The 13,446-nt window shown below is 47.9% G+C and overlaps 1 protein-coding gene across 2 annotated transcripts in view; it reads right to left on the bottom strand.

The window, feature by feature from the left end:
• Positions 1-13,446, bottom strand: part of TUT7 (terminal uridylyl transferase 7) — a 267,054-nt gene that overhangs the window by 114,925 nt on the left and 138,683 nt on the right. The gene's annotated exons all lie outside the window — the stretch shown is intronic.

The following is a 13,446-nucleotide window of genomic DNA, read 5'->3' as shown; positions in this document are numbered from 1 at the left end:
CAGAGGGGGGTTTCCAAATGCTGGTATGGGAAAAAGGAGATTTATGGTAGACTTACCATAGTTAAATCTTTCTGTGAGGTACACTGGATTCCACAGGGAATAACATCAGGGTGTAGAGTTGGATCTTGATTCTAGGCATCAACAGGGTAAAGCTTTGACTGTTCCCAGGATGCACTGCACCGCCTCCTCTATAGCCCCGCCTCCAGGCACTGGGGCTCAGTTTCGTTAACCAGTGCAATGCAGTAGCAAGTAAAATAGAGACGGTAGATGTAAGCCACATAGAACCACATTCTCACGACAGGAGAAGGTATCAGCGGCTAATGCCATACAAACCCAAAGAAGCTAAGTGCGTCAGGGTGGGCGCCCTGTGGAATCCAGTGTACCTCGCAGAAAGATTTAACTATGGTAAGTATACCATAAATTTCCGTTTCTGCAGCAGAGTACACTGGTATTCCACAGGGAATAACATCTGGGATGTCCTAAAGCAGTTCCTCATGGGAGGGGACGCACTGTAGCGGGCACAGGAACCCGGAGTCCAAAGGAAGCATCCTGGGAGGTGGAAGTATCAAAGGCATAGAACCTGATGAATGTGTTCACTGAGGACCACGTAGCAGTCTTTCACAATTGTTCTGCAGACGCGCCACAGCGTGCTGCCCAAGAAGGTCCAACAGATCGAGTAGAATGGGTCTTAACAGCAGCAGGAGCTGGGAGCCCAGCCTGAGCATAAGCTTGTGCAATTACCTTTCTAATCCATCTGGTCAAAGTTTGGTTATCCGCAGGCCAGCCACGTTTGTGAAAACCAAAAAGGACAAAAAGAGAATCTGACCTCTGAATGGAGGCAGTCCTCTCCACATATATTCGGAGAGCCCGTACCACATACAAAGACCGCTCTTTGGAAGACAAACCAGGAGAGATAAAGGCTGAAACCACAATCTCTTGATTAAAGTGGAAAGATGACACCACCTTGGGTAGATAAGCAGGGCGGGTTCTAAGAACTGCACAGTCACGGAGAAAAATCAGAAAGGGTGAACGACAGGACAAAGTGCTTAAGTCCGACACCCTCCTAGCAGAGGCAATAGCCAACAGAAAAACGACCTTAAACGTAATGCATCTAAAGTCCATAAACTGAAGAGGTTCAAATAGAGACTCTTGCAGGGCATTCAGAACAACAGACAGATCCCATGGAGCCACAGGGAGGCTGAATCCATAAAACACCCCGAGTGAAAGTATGAACGTCAGGAAGAGACAATTTGTCTCTGAAACCACACCGACAAGGCAGATATGAATCTTAAGGGAGGCCAAACAAAGGCCTAAGTCCAGGCCTGGTTGAAGAAAAGCCAAACGTCTGGCAGTGCTGAACTTGTATGCATCATAATTCTTAGTAGCACACCAGGTGAAGTAAGAATTCCAGACCCTATAATAAATCCGAGCCGAAGCCGGTTTACGAGCCTTTAACAGTTTGAATGACCACCGCAGATAATCCTTTGGCCCTCGGGAGTGAAGCTTCAAGAGCCACGCTGACAAAGCCAGTCGTGCCAGGTCCTGGTAGACACAAGGGCTCTGAATGAGGAGGTCTGGTCGTTGAGGAAGTAGAAGAGGATGCTCTATCGAGAGACCCTGCAGGTCTGAGAACCAATGCTGTCTGGGCCACGCTGGAGCGACTAGAAGTAGTATTCCTCCTTCTTGCTTTAATTTCCGTAGTACCCTGGGCAGGAGTGACACTGGAGGGAACACGTATGGCAGCCGAAAGTTCCATGAAATTGCCAGGGCGTCCACGAACGCTGCTTGAGGATTCTTGTTCTTGCTCCGAAGACCGGAAACCTTGTGAGATTGTGTAGAGACGCTATCAGGTCTACATCTGGGAGGCCCCACTTGTCCACTAGGAGTTGAAAGGCTTCCGGATGAAGACTCCACTCTCCGGCGTGTACGTCCGGATGACTGAGGAAGTCCGCTTCCCATTTGAGGATTCCCGGAATGAGCACTGCTGATATAGCTGGCAGATGGCGTTCCGCCCATTGAAGGATTTTTTTACATTTCCATCATTGCCATGCGGCTTCGAGTGCCGACTTGATGATTTATGTACGCCACCTGGTGGCATTGTCTGACTGTACTTGAACAGGCCTGTTCTGTACCAGAGGCAGTGCAAGTTTCAGCGCATTGAACACTGCCGGCAATTCCAGAATATTTATTGGGAGGAGAGAGACTCCTCCCTGGTCCACCGACCTTGAAGAGACTGTTGTCCTAACACCACACCCCAACCCCGCAGACTGGCATCCGTCATTAGGAGGACTCAGTTGGAGATCTAGAAGGGACGACCCCCGCTCAATTGTTGGTCCTGTAGCCACCAAGCTCAGTGACAGACGGACCTCCGAAGTCAAGGACATCATTCGAGATCTGATCCGGTGAGGCAGGCCGTCCCACTTGGAAAGGATTAACCTCTGTAAAGGGCGGGAATTAAATTGAGCGTACTCTACCACGTCGAAAGCGGACACCACGAGGCCTAGAACTTGCATAGCCGTGTGTATCGACACTCTTGGACGAGAGAGGAAGCAACGGATTCTGTCCTGAAGTTTCAGGACCGTCTCTGGAGACAAGAACAAACGTTGGTTTTGTGTGTCCAGTAACGCCCCCAGGTGCACCATGCTCTGAGCTGGGACCAGCGAGGATTTCTCCCAGTTGATGAGCCACCCGTGGGCTTGAAGGAATTGGACAGTCAGTTCCAGATAACGGAGAACCACCTCTGGGGAGTTCGCCAGGATCAACAAGTCGTCCATATACGGCAGGATCCTGATACCCTGATGGCGAAGGGCAGTCATGACCGCCATGACCTTGGTGAAGATCTGAGGAGCCGTGGTCAGTCCGAAAGGCAAGGCTTGGAATTTAATGTAGTTTGCCAATAGCGAACCGCAGATATTGCTGATGCGACATGGCAATAGGCATGTGTAGGTAAGCATCCTGTATGTCCAGGGATACCATATAATCCTTGGGTTCCAAAGCCAGTACAATAGAGCGCAGGGTTTCCATACGGAATTTGGATACCCTGACAAATTTGTTCAAAGATTTGAGGTTGAGTATAGGCCGGGAGGATCCATTCGGCTTTGGAATCAGAAACAGCGTCGAATAGTATCCCCTGCCTCTCTGACACAGAGGCACCGGCACAATCACTCCAGTATCCAGGAGGGATTATACAACCAAATGTAGAGTTTGTGCTTTTAACGGATCTGACGGGAAAACAGTCAAGCACAACTGGCAAGGGGGACGTCTCCTGAAGGAGATTGTGTACCCGTGAGAGACCACTTCTTGCACCCAGGCGTCCGAAAAAGGTCTTTAACCATACCTCGGCGAACTGCAGAAGTCGGCCTCCCACCCTGGGGTCCCCCAGGGGGAGGCCCGCCCCGTGATGCAGCAGGCTTGTCTAGTTTGGAAGCAGGCTGACGGGCGGCCCAAGAACATTTAGATTTGGGCTTACAGGATTTGGAAGCGCGAGACTGTCTCGGGTACGCCAGACCCTTTGCTTTACACCTGGATTGCGAAAGGAACGAAAAGTAGTACTCTTAGCTTTCGGAGCCGAAGGATTAGTACTTGGGAGAAACGCAGGCTTGGCCGACGCCAAGTCGGTCACAATCTTGTTCAGATCCTCCCCAAATAGTATATCTCCCTCAAAAGGGAGCACCTCCAAGGTCGTCTTAGAGTCCAGGTCCACCGACCAGGATTGTAACCACAGAATTCGGCGAGCTAGGAAAGACGTAGTAGATGCCTTAGCCGCCATAATGCCTGCATCAGAGACCGCCTCCTGAATATAATGGGAGGCTGGGGTAATATATGACAGATATTGTCTGGCAGTGTCAGAAAAATTAAGCGGTAGCTCTCTCTCAATAGCTTGAACCCATGCTTCAATGCCTTTTGCAGCCCAAGAGGCTGCCATAGCGGGTCTAGGTACAGCACCTGTAAGGGGTGGTATTCATGTGACAGCCGGTTAGCTGACCGACAGTCACATGACCTCCTCCACCAGCCCGACGGCTCACTATCCCGATGGTCGGCATGCCGACCAACAGGGAATATTTCCACTCGTGGGTATCCACGACACCCATAGAGTGGGAATAGAACCCCACCGAGCCCGCAAGGGGCTTGCTGCACTCGCCCCTCCCTGCCAGGATACCGGCGTCAGTATGCTGCCGGGATCCCGATGTCGGTAAGCTGACCGGCGGTCTCCTGACCGCTGGTCAGCAGTACTACACCCACCTGTAAGGGTGTAAATAGACTTCAAGCAACCTTCCACATGTTTATCCGTCGGTACCTTCTAAGAGGTGATGGTGGTGACAGGCAGAGTAGATGACACCACAAGATGGGCAACATGTTAGTCCACCGGTGGCAGGGTTTCCCACTTGTTACTCAACTCCGCAGAAATAGGATAACGAGCTAGCATCTTTTTAGACAGGGAAAATGTATTTCCTGGAGAAGACCAGAATTCTTGACGTATGTCAATTAAATGGTCAGAATGTGGTAAAACTAATTTAGTAACCTTTGACGTTTGAACTTATCAGGTTTCTTAGACGTGACAGGAGGGTCAACGTCATAATCAATCTGAAGAATCCGCTTGATAGCCTCCACTAGGCCAGGGACATCAACCTGTGTTGTAGAATCATCATCAGAAGCAGCAATATCAGCATCTGATGGATCAGTATATTCCCCAACCGAATCGGAAGAATCATCCGAAATATTAGTAGATTGTGAGGAAGAAATGGCCCGCTTAGATGACCCTTTGGTCCCAGTAGGGCTAGGGTTAGGTTTTTGTTTAAACAAGGACTGATTTAATTGCTGTAACTGGGTTAACAAGAGTATCCACCCATGGTGGATTAACTACAGGGACAATATGTGGCTGTAATGGCACAGGAGGTCCCACAGCCATGCTACAAGCGTAGTCCGCATATTGGAAAATGCAGCCCAAGGTGGGTCTTGATGTGCCACAGGTGCTGCGGGCGGGCTGACTGGGGGGTGGGGGGGGGGGGCAGAACACCCGCTACCTGAACCCGCAGCAGAAATCTTTTCCGCAGATATATCCGTGACGTCAGCACTGCATGATGCAGGAGCATCTGCGGATTTCCTTCCCTGCGTAGCAGACATTATTGGGAATGTAGTTGTAGGGCGCAACAGTACAATATAGCCAGACAATCACAATACCTGACAAAAACCTTGTGTTATGCGACTGCAAATGTACAGCACAACAGAGGATTTAAGCAGTATCAAGTGACTGAAACACAGTGAAAAATACCAAACAGTATATCCTGTGGAACACTATATGGTATATGAGACCCTGACGCACTTAGATCTCCAGGGTACAGAATATAGTGATATCAATATGTACGAAACACAGAAAAGAATTCACACAGCAGCTATAGGCACACATAGTCATAGGTACAATGCAGAAATGATTACATATAATCAATAAAACTGCACTGTACTAGTAATACTACATATAGCTATGTATGTATACAGATATAAATGCACAGTAAACACTGGATGTATATCACAGAAAACTTGTACTAAATATTCATATAGAGTGCACTTGTTCTTACCTAACACTGTCTAAACGACATGTAGAATACTTAAGTGTCCTGTAAATGGACAGCCGCAGCACAGAATGTCAGACCGACATGCCTGTGCTGCAACCCTTGAAGTCTTCTTTAAAAAAAGCTCTTCTCAGGGATGCCTAGCGCAGCCCCACCTGTTAGCTTTCTGCACTGCAGGCACCAATTTACAAACTGAGCTCCAGTGCCTGGAGGCGGGGCTATAGAGGAGGCGGTGCAGTGCATCCTGTGAACAGTGAAAGCTTTAGCCTGTTGGTGCCTCGGATCAAGATCCAACTCTACACCCCGATGTTAATCCCTGTGGAATACCAGTGTACCCCGCTGCAGAAAGCTTATTTTAAAAGCATTACAGCATTCACTGCTGCAATATCTATTCTGATACAGGTGGAGTATCCCATATCCAAATATTCCGAAATACGGAATTTTTTTGAGTGAGACTGAGATAGTGAAACCTTTGTTTTCTGATGGCTCAATGTACACAAACTTTGTTTAATACACAAATTTAGTAAAAATATTGTATTAAATTACCTTCAGGCTGTGTGTATAAGGTGTATATGAAACAAATGCATTCTGTGCTTAGACTTAGGTCCCATTGCCATGATATCTCATTATGATATGCAATTATTCCAAAATACGGAAAAATCCGATATCCAAAATACCACTGGTCCCAAGCATTTTGGATAAGGGATACTCAACCTGTATATATTAACAACACAGCTATAAATATGCACATGGGATATCTAAAGAATGCTTACTAAATAAACAAACAAACCCAAAAGCATACATATATGTTTCCTCCTACATCCTTGCTGCAGTCAGATTAAACAACCCTTCTAGTCACGCCATGCCGTGACTCAGTAGTGCCAAGCGTCTTCATGTGTGACTTTTTCCATTTGAATGCATTGCTATGCGAATAGGATGCAAAAGCAGCTTATTCTGATTAAAAGGATATGCAGCATGCCTATATTCCGTGTGCGACTGCATCTGCATACAAAATGCTACATTAGTGTTTACCTGGAAATCACTGTAATGTAGCATTTTATATGCAGATACAGCCGCACACAGAATTTAGGCATGCCACATATAATTTTAATGCTTATGCATTTTAGTCACATAGTGATGCAAATAACATGCATTTTGGGCAAAATAATACAAAAAAGAAAAAAAAAAAAAAAAAAAAAGACGCCAGACGTTAGCCAAACTGCCAGCTGACTGACGCCAGACATCTCCTGCTGCATAGCATATTGAGGCAAGATGTATAAGGAGACATCTGTAAGTATGTAATATAATAATTTAGAAAATATATGTATATACACATATATATTGGTAGATGCTCAATTAGCTTAGTGATATCATTCAGGTGCTCGAAAGGGAGGGGTATTTCTAAGCAAGAAACTATGTATATACACACTACATTTGTGGGCACTGATTACATTACTATTTTTTAATACCAAGTCATTATGGTATTAATGTGAAATTCTCAACCTTACATACTGTAACTGCTTTTATAGACTTTAAATGATACAATTTCAAAGTTGCACTCAGACAGCTGTGCAATGTCCACACTGCACCTCTCAATAGTGCAGCCAGTAACCGCTGTAAAACGAGTTTTATGGTAAGAACTTACCTTTGTTAAAACTCTTTCTGCGAGGTACACTGGGATCCACAAGGATTGGATAATGGGGTGTAGAGTAGGATCTTGATCCGAGGCACCAACAGGCTCAAAGCTTTAACTGTTCCTGGAATGCACAGCGCCGCCTCCTATATCACCCCGCCTCCCAGCACAGGAGCTCAGTTTTTAGTTAACCAGCCCAATGCAGTAGCAGGAAAAGAGACGACAACGGTTAGTAGCCACATACATCACACTCTCACGACAGGAGAAGTGTCAGCAGCTAATGTCATACCAAGCCAAAGAAGCGAAGTGCGTCAGGCTGGGCGCCTTGTGGAGCCCAGTGTACCTCGCAGAAAGAGTTTTAACAAAGGTAAGTTCTTATCATAAAACTCGGGCTGGGCTCCACAAGGATTGGACAATGGGGATGTCCTAAAGCAGTTCCTTATGGGAGGGGAGGCACTGTAGCGGGCACAAGAACCCGGCGTCCAAAGGAAGCATCCTGGGAAGCGGCAGTATTGAAGGCATAGAACCTTATGAACGTGTTCCATGAGGACCACGTAGCCGCCTTGCACAATTGATCAAGGGTCGCACCACGTTGGGCCGCCCAAGAAGGTCCAACAGACCGAGTAGAATGGGCCTTAATGTGATCAGGAGCAGAGAGACCAGCCTTCACATAAGCATGTGCAATCACCATTCTAATCCATCTTGTCAAATACTGTGACAGAGGTAACATTCTAAAGGCCTACAGCCATATATATGTACTACGGGATAGTGCGTATATTATGCATACACATAATAGTCACAATATCAAAGGTGATCTATATTCACCATGATAGTATAAAAGCACAAGAGAATCCATTTTGTTTCTAGCTAGATGATACAGCATATTCATTTGTATTTCATTTGAACGCTATACAAAGTACAATAACAACTTTGTTGGCTAGTATTAATTCCACATACGCACATCCGAAGTTCAGTTTAATTCCTAATAAGGAGACATGGTTAAATCACGAGTCATCCTCATCACGTGGATGTATTGGCTAAATATCCCTTGGTTGTCTTTGCCAATTGTCCTAATATTGCATAACACTGTATTCCAGATGTATGAACTCATATGGGAGGGTTATAAGAATGGGGCGTAACTGTATGTTATAAAACTCATTGTATGACATGTATCTGGTGTTGAAGCATTTTGACCCAGGCTTGAGAGGATGTTCCCTCTCAACCTGTATACGGGCGTGGTCTTTATAATAATCAATTGCTTTTTCTAAATCTAATTTCAATTCATTCTTTTACCTAACAACTCAAACAACAACAACATGGGTAAAGTAGTAGTTAACAATCTGGCCAGAGTTTGTTTGTGAGCAGGCCAGCCACGTTTGTGAAATCCAAACAAAACAAAGATAGAATCAGATTTTCGAATAGAAGCAGTTCTCTTCACATAGATACGGAGAGCCCGTACCACATCAAAAGACCGCTCTTTGGGAGACAAATCAGGAGAGACAAAGGCCGGAACCACAATCTCCTGATTAAGGTGGAACGAAGAAACCACCTTAGGTAAATATCCGGGACGAGTCCTAAGAACGACCTGTCACGGTGAAAAATCAGATATGGGGAACTACAAGACAAGGCACCCAGATCCGACACTCTTCTAGCAAAGGCAATAGCCAGCAAGACCACCACCTTAAAGGGAAAGCCACTTAAGGTCAGCTGAACCAAGAGGTTCAAATGGAGGCTCCTGCAACGCCTCCAAAACCACCGACAAGTCCCAAGGAGCCACAGGCGGGACATAGGGAGGTTGGATACGCAACACACCCTGAGTGAAAGTATGAACATCAGATAAAGTCGCAATTTTTCTCTGAAACCACACCGACAAGGCAGAAATATGAACCTTGAGGGAGGCCACATGCAGGCCTAAATCTAGGCCTTGCTGCAGAAAAGCCAAAAGTTTGGCTGTACTAAACTTGGAAGCGTCATAATTGTTAGATGCGCACCAAACAAAGTAGAAATGCCAGACCTTATGATAAATCCGAGCAGAAGCCGGTTTCCGGGTTCGCAACATAGTTTTAATGACCCCTTCAGAAAACCCTTTAGCCCTCAAGACGGAAGCTTCAAGAGCCACGCCGTCAAAGATAGCCGGGCTAGGTCCTGGTAGACACAGGGGCCCTGAACGAGGAGGTCTGGGCGTTGTGGAAGTAGAATTGGACGCTCTGACGATAGGCCATGCAGGTCTGAGAACCAGTGCCGTCTGGGCCACGCTGGAGCTATGAGAAGCAGATTTCCTTTTTATTGCTTGAACTTCCGAATTACCCTGGGCAGGAGTGACACCGGAGGGAACATATACAGCAGCCGAAACCTCCACAGCACCGCCAGCGCATCCACGAATGCTGCTTGAGGATCCCTTGTCCTTGCTCCGAAGACCGGAACCTTGTGATTGTGTCGAGACGCCATCAGATCCACATCTGGAAGACCCCACTTTTCCACGAGGAGTTGAAACACTTCTGGATGGAGGCCCCACTCGCCGGCATGCACGTCCTGACTGAGAAAGTCCGCTTCCCAATTCAGGACTCCCGGAATTAATATTGCCGATATGGCCGGTAGATGGCGTTCCGCCCAACGTAGAATCCGTGAAACTTCCTTCCTTGCCAAACGGCTTTGAGTGCCGCCTTGATGATTTATGTAAGCCACTGTGGTGGCGTTGTCCGACTGTACTTGAACAGGACGGTTCTTAATTAAATGTTGGGCCAGGTTCAACGCATTCAAGACCGCCCGTAATTCCAGAATGTTGATCGAGAGGAGAGATTCCTCCTTGGTCCACCGACCCTGAAGGGAGTGTTGCTCCAGCACCGCACCGCACCCCAAACTCTTAGACTGACATCTGTCGTCAACAGTACCCAGTTGGATATCCAGAAGGGACGACCCCTGCACAATTGTTGGTCCCGGAGCCACCAGTGTAGCGACAGACGGACCTCCAGAGTCAAGAAGATCATTTGAGATCTGATCCGGTGAGGCAGGCCGTCCCACTTGGCTAGAACCAGCCTCTGGAGGGGGCGAGAATGGAATTGAGCATACTCCACCATGTCGAATGCCGATACCATTAGGCGCAGTACCTGCATTGCCGAATGTATCAACACTTGCTGACGAGAAAGGAAGCAACAAATCCTGTCCTGAATCTTCAGGACTTTCTCCTGAGACAAGAACAACCTCTGGTTGTGAGTGTCCAACAACGCTCCCAGGTGCACCATGCTCTCAGCAGGGACCGGGGAGGATTTCTGCCAGTTGATGAGCCACCAGTGGGCTTGTAGAAACCGGACAGTCATATCCAGATGACGCAGGAGAAGATCTGGGGAATTTGCCAGGATTAACAAGTCGTCCAGATACGGCAGTATCCTGACCCCGTGACGGCGGAGTACCACCGTCAACACCGCCATAACTTTGGTGAAGACTCGCGGAGCCGTTGTTAAACCAAAAGTAACGCCCGAAACTGGTAATGTAGGTTGCCAATAGCGAACCTCAGGTATTGTTGATGTGACACTGCTATAGGAATATGCAGGTAAGCATCCTGTATGTCCAGGGAGACCATGTAGTCCCCAGGTTCCAAGGCCAGAACTATAGAGCGGAGGGTTTCCATACGGAACTTGGAAACCTTCACAAACCTGGCCTTGAGGTTGAGAATGGGCAGGGAGGACCCGTTCAGTTTCGGGACTAGAAACAGCGAAGAATAGTACCCTCGGCCCCTCTGAGCAAGAGGCACCTGTACTACGACTCCTGTATCCAGGAGGGTCTGTACCACCGAGTGTAGTTTTTGCCTTTGTCTGGTCCAAAGGGACGTCTGTCTGGCAAAATCGATGAGGGGGTCGGTATTTGAAGGCTATGGCGTAAACTTTCCGTACCCAGGCATCTGAAGTGGTCTTCAACCATTCCTGGGTATACCCTAGAAGCCGGCCCCCCACCCTGGGATCCCCCAGGGGGAGGCCCGCCCCATCATGCGGCAGGCTTATCGGTCTTGGCAGCTCAGGCTCTTTTGGGCTTCGGCTTACCAGGTTTGGAAGTGCGGGCCTGCTTATGGTATGCCTGACCTTTTGCTTTACCTGAAGGACGAAAGGGGCGAAAGGACGTACCTTTAGCCTTCGACACAGAAGGACCGGTATTAGGCAGACAGGCAGTTTTGGCAGTAGCCAAGTCAGCCACAATCTTCTTTAAGTCCTCCCCAAACAGAATATCTCCCTTGAAAGGGAGTACCTCCAGGGTTTTTCTAGAGTCCAGATCCACAGACCAGGATCTCAGCCACAATATCCGGCGAGCCAGGACTGACGTAGTAAAGGCCTTGGCTGCTAGGATACCGGCATCAGAAGCCGCCTCTTTAATATATCTAGAAGCTGTGACAATATATGACAAGCATTGCCTAGCATGGTCAGAAGAGATTTCAGCTTCTAACTCTAAGGCCCATGCTTCAATAGCCTCTGCAGCCCATGTAGCTGCAATAGTGGGCCTTTGTGCAGCACCCGTGAGGGTGTACATCGCTTTCAGACAACCCTCCACACGTTTATCCGTAGGCTCTTTTAGAGACGTGACGGTAGTGACAGGTAGAGCTGAGGAAATCACCATCCATGTGAGTCTACTGGAGGAGGAGTTTCCCAATTTTTAGACAGCTCTGGCGTCAGGGGTTAGCGAGCCAGCATCTTCTTTTGAGGCACAAACTTCGTACCCGGATTTTCCCAGGGTTCCTGACGTATATCCACCAGGTGGTCAGAGTGAGGTAAAACTTGCTTAACCACCTTCTGACGCTTGAACCTATCTGGTTTCTTAGGAGGGACGGATGGCTCGGGATCATCCGTAATCTGCAGAATTAATTTAATAGCCTCCAAAAGATCAGGAGCATCCACATGTGAACTACCCTCCCCATCAGCCGTATCCGAGTCAGAACCTGAGGGGTCAGTAAATGTGCAGTCTTCAGACGATGTGTCAGTGACAGCAGTGGATTGTGCGGAGATAAGCGCTCGCTTAGAGGACCTCTTGGGACTTAAGCGAGCGTTGGTCAGACTTTTCAGTAGTCAAGGACTGGTTCAACTTCTTTAATTGAGCAGATAAATCGTCCGCCCACGGCGGGTTAGCTGCAGGGACCACATACGGTTGTACCGGCATTGGGGGTCCCATAGGGGGAGATAGTTTATGAACTAGCGTATGCAGAAGCGTGGAAAAAGCAGCCCACGGTGGGTCAGTATGTGCCTCCGTTGCCACAGTCCCACTGGGGGGCAAGGAGCCCCCAGAACCAGAGCCCACAGCTGCTATATACTCCTCATATGGCCCCATGGCGTCAGCAACACCAGCAGTGTGTTCAGCCCCAGAACCGTTACCCTCAGAAGCAGACATGATATAACTTGCAGTATGAGGTTAACACAGTACAATTATCAGCAGTACTATACCTCTGAACCCAAACCCCTGCGCAGTGTAGTCAGCACTAGCAGAGATAAAGGAGAGATATGGTGACTAAATCACAGAGAAAAATACATAATACAGTATATCTTTGTGAAAATCCTATATTAGATAACACCTGACGCACCAAGCCCCCTCAGGTTATGGAATATAGGGATAGCAGGTTGAGTGAAAGACACGAAATGGACACCACTCAGCTATCAAATGCACACACAGAAAGTCACAGTTTGTACAATGCAGAGGTTATTACTGACAATAATACTGCACTGGACTAGCTTACATAGCTATATAACAATAGATAACAGTACACAGTAAGAACTGGATGTATATCACAGGGTAAATGTACTATAAAACCCTGACTAAGTGCACTCTTTCTTAACTATCACTGTCTAAAAAGGCACGTAGAATACTTAGGTGTCATGTAAAGGCACAGCGCTGACAACCATGCGGCTTTACATAGGAGGATTTGCCCAAGCAGTCCCAGGAACAGTGAGCTGAGGGATAATGGCGCCGCAGACACTGACAGGGAGTGAGGAAAAGACAGATATGCAGCTCCAGGGCGGGAACACTTGCTAGAAATGGCACCCTGGGGCTGGGGGAGGGGCTTCAGGTCTAAGCCTTATCCCCTCTGCTGGCAAAACCACCGGGTACTGTGGGCGATATAAGAATTGGTTTAGAGAGAAAATCTGACCTGCGCCCATGACCTGGTGATCTAGTGGGATCGGCTGTACTGCCACAGTGTCCACCGCCAGCGCGCGCAACCCGCCTCCCACTGACTGCGCCGGATCGCGATAAAGTCCGGGTCCCGCA

Source organism: Pseudophryne corroboree, chromosome 1 (assembly GCF_028390025.1).
Source record: "Pseudophryne corroboree isolate aPseCor3 chromosome 1, aPseCor3.hap2, whole genome shotgun sequence".
NCBI lineage: Eukaryota > Metazoa > Chordata > Amphibia > Anura > Myobatrachidae > Pseudophryne > Pseudophryne corroboree.
This window is presented reverse-complemented; position numbering and strand designations above follow the sequence as displayed.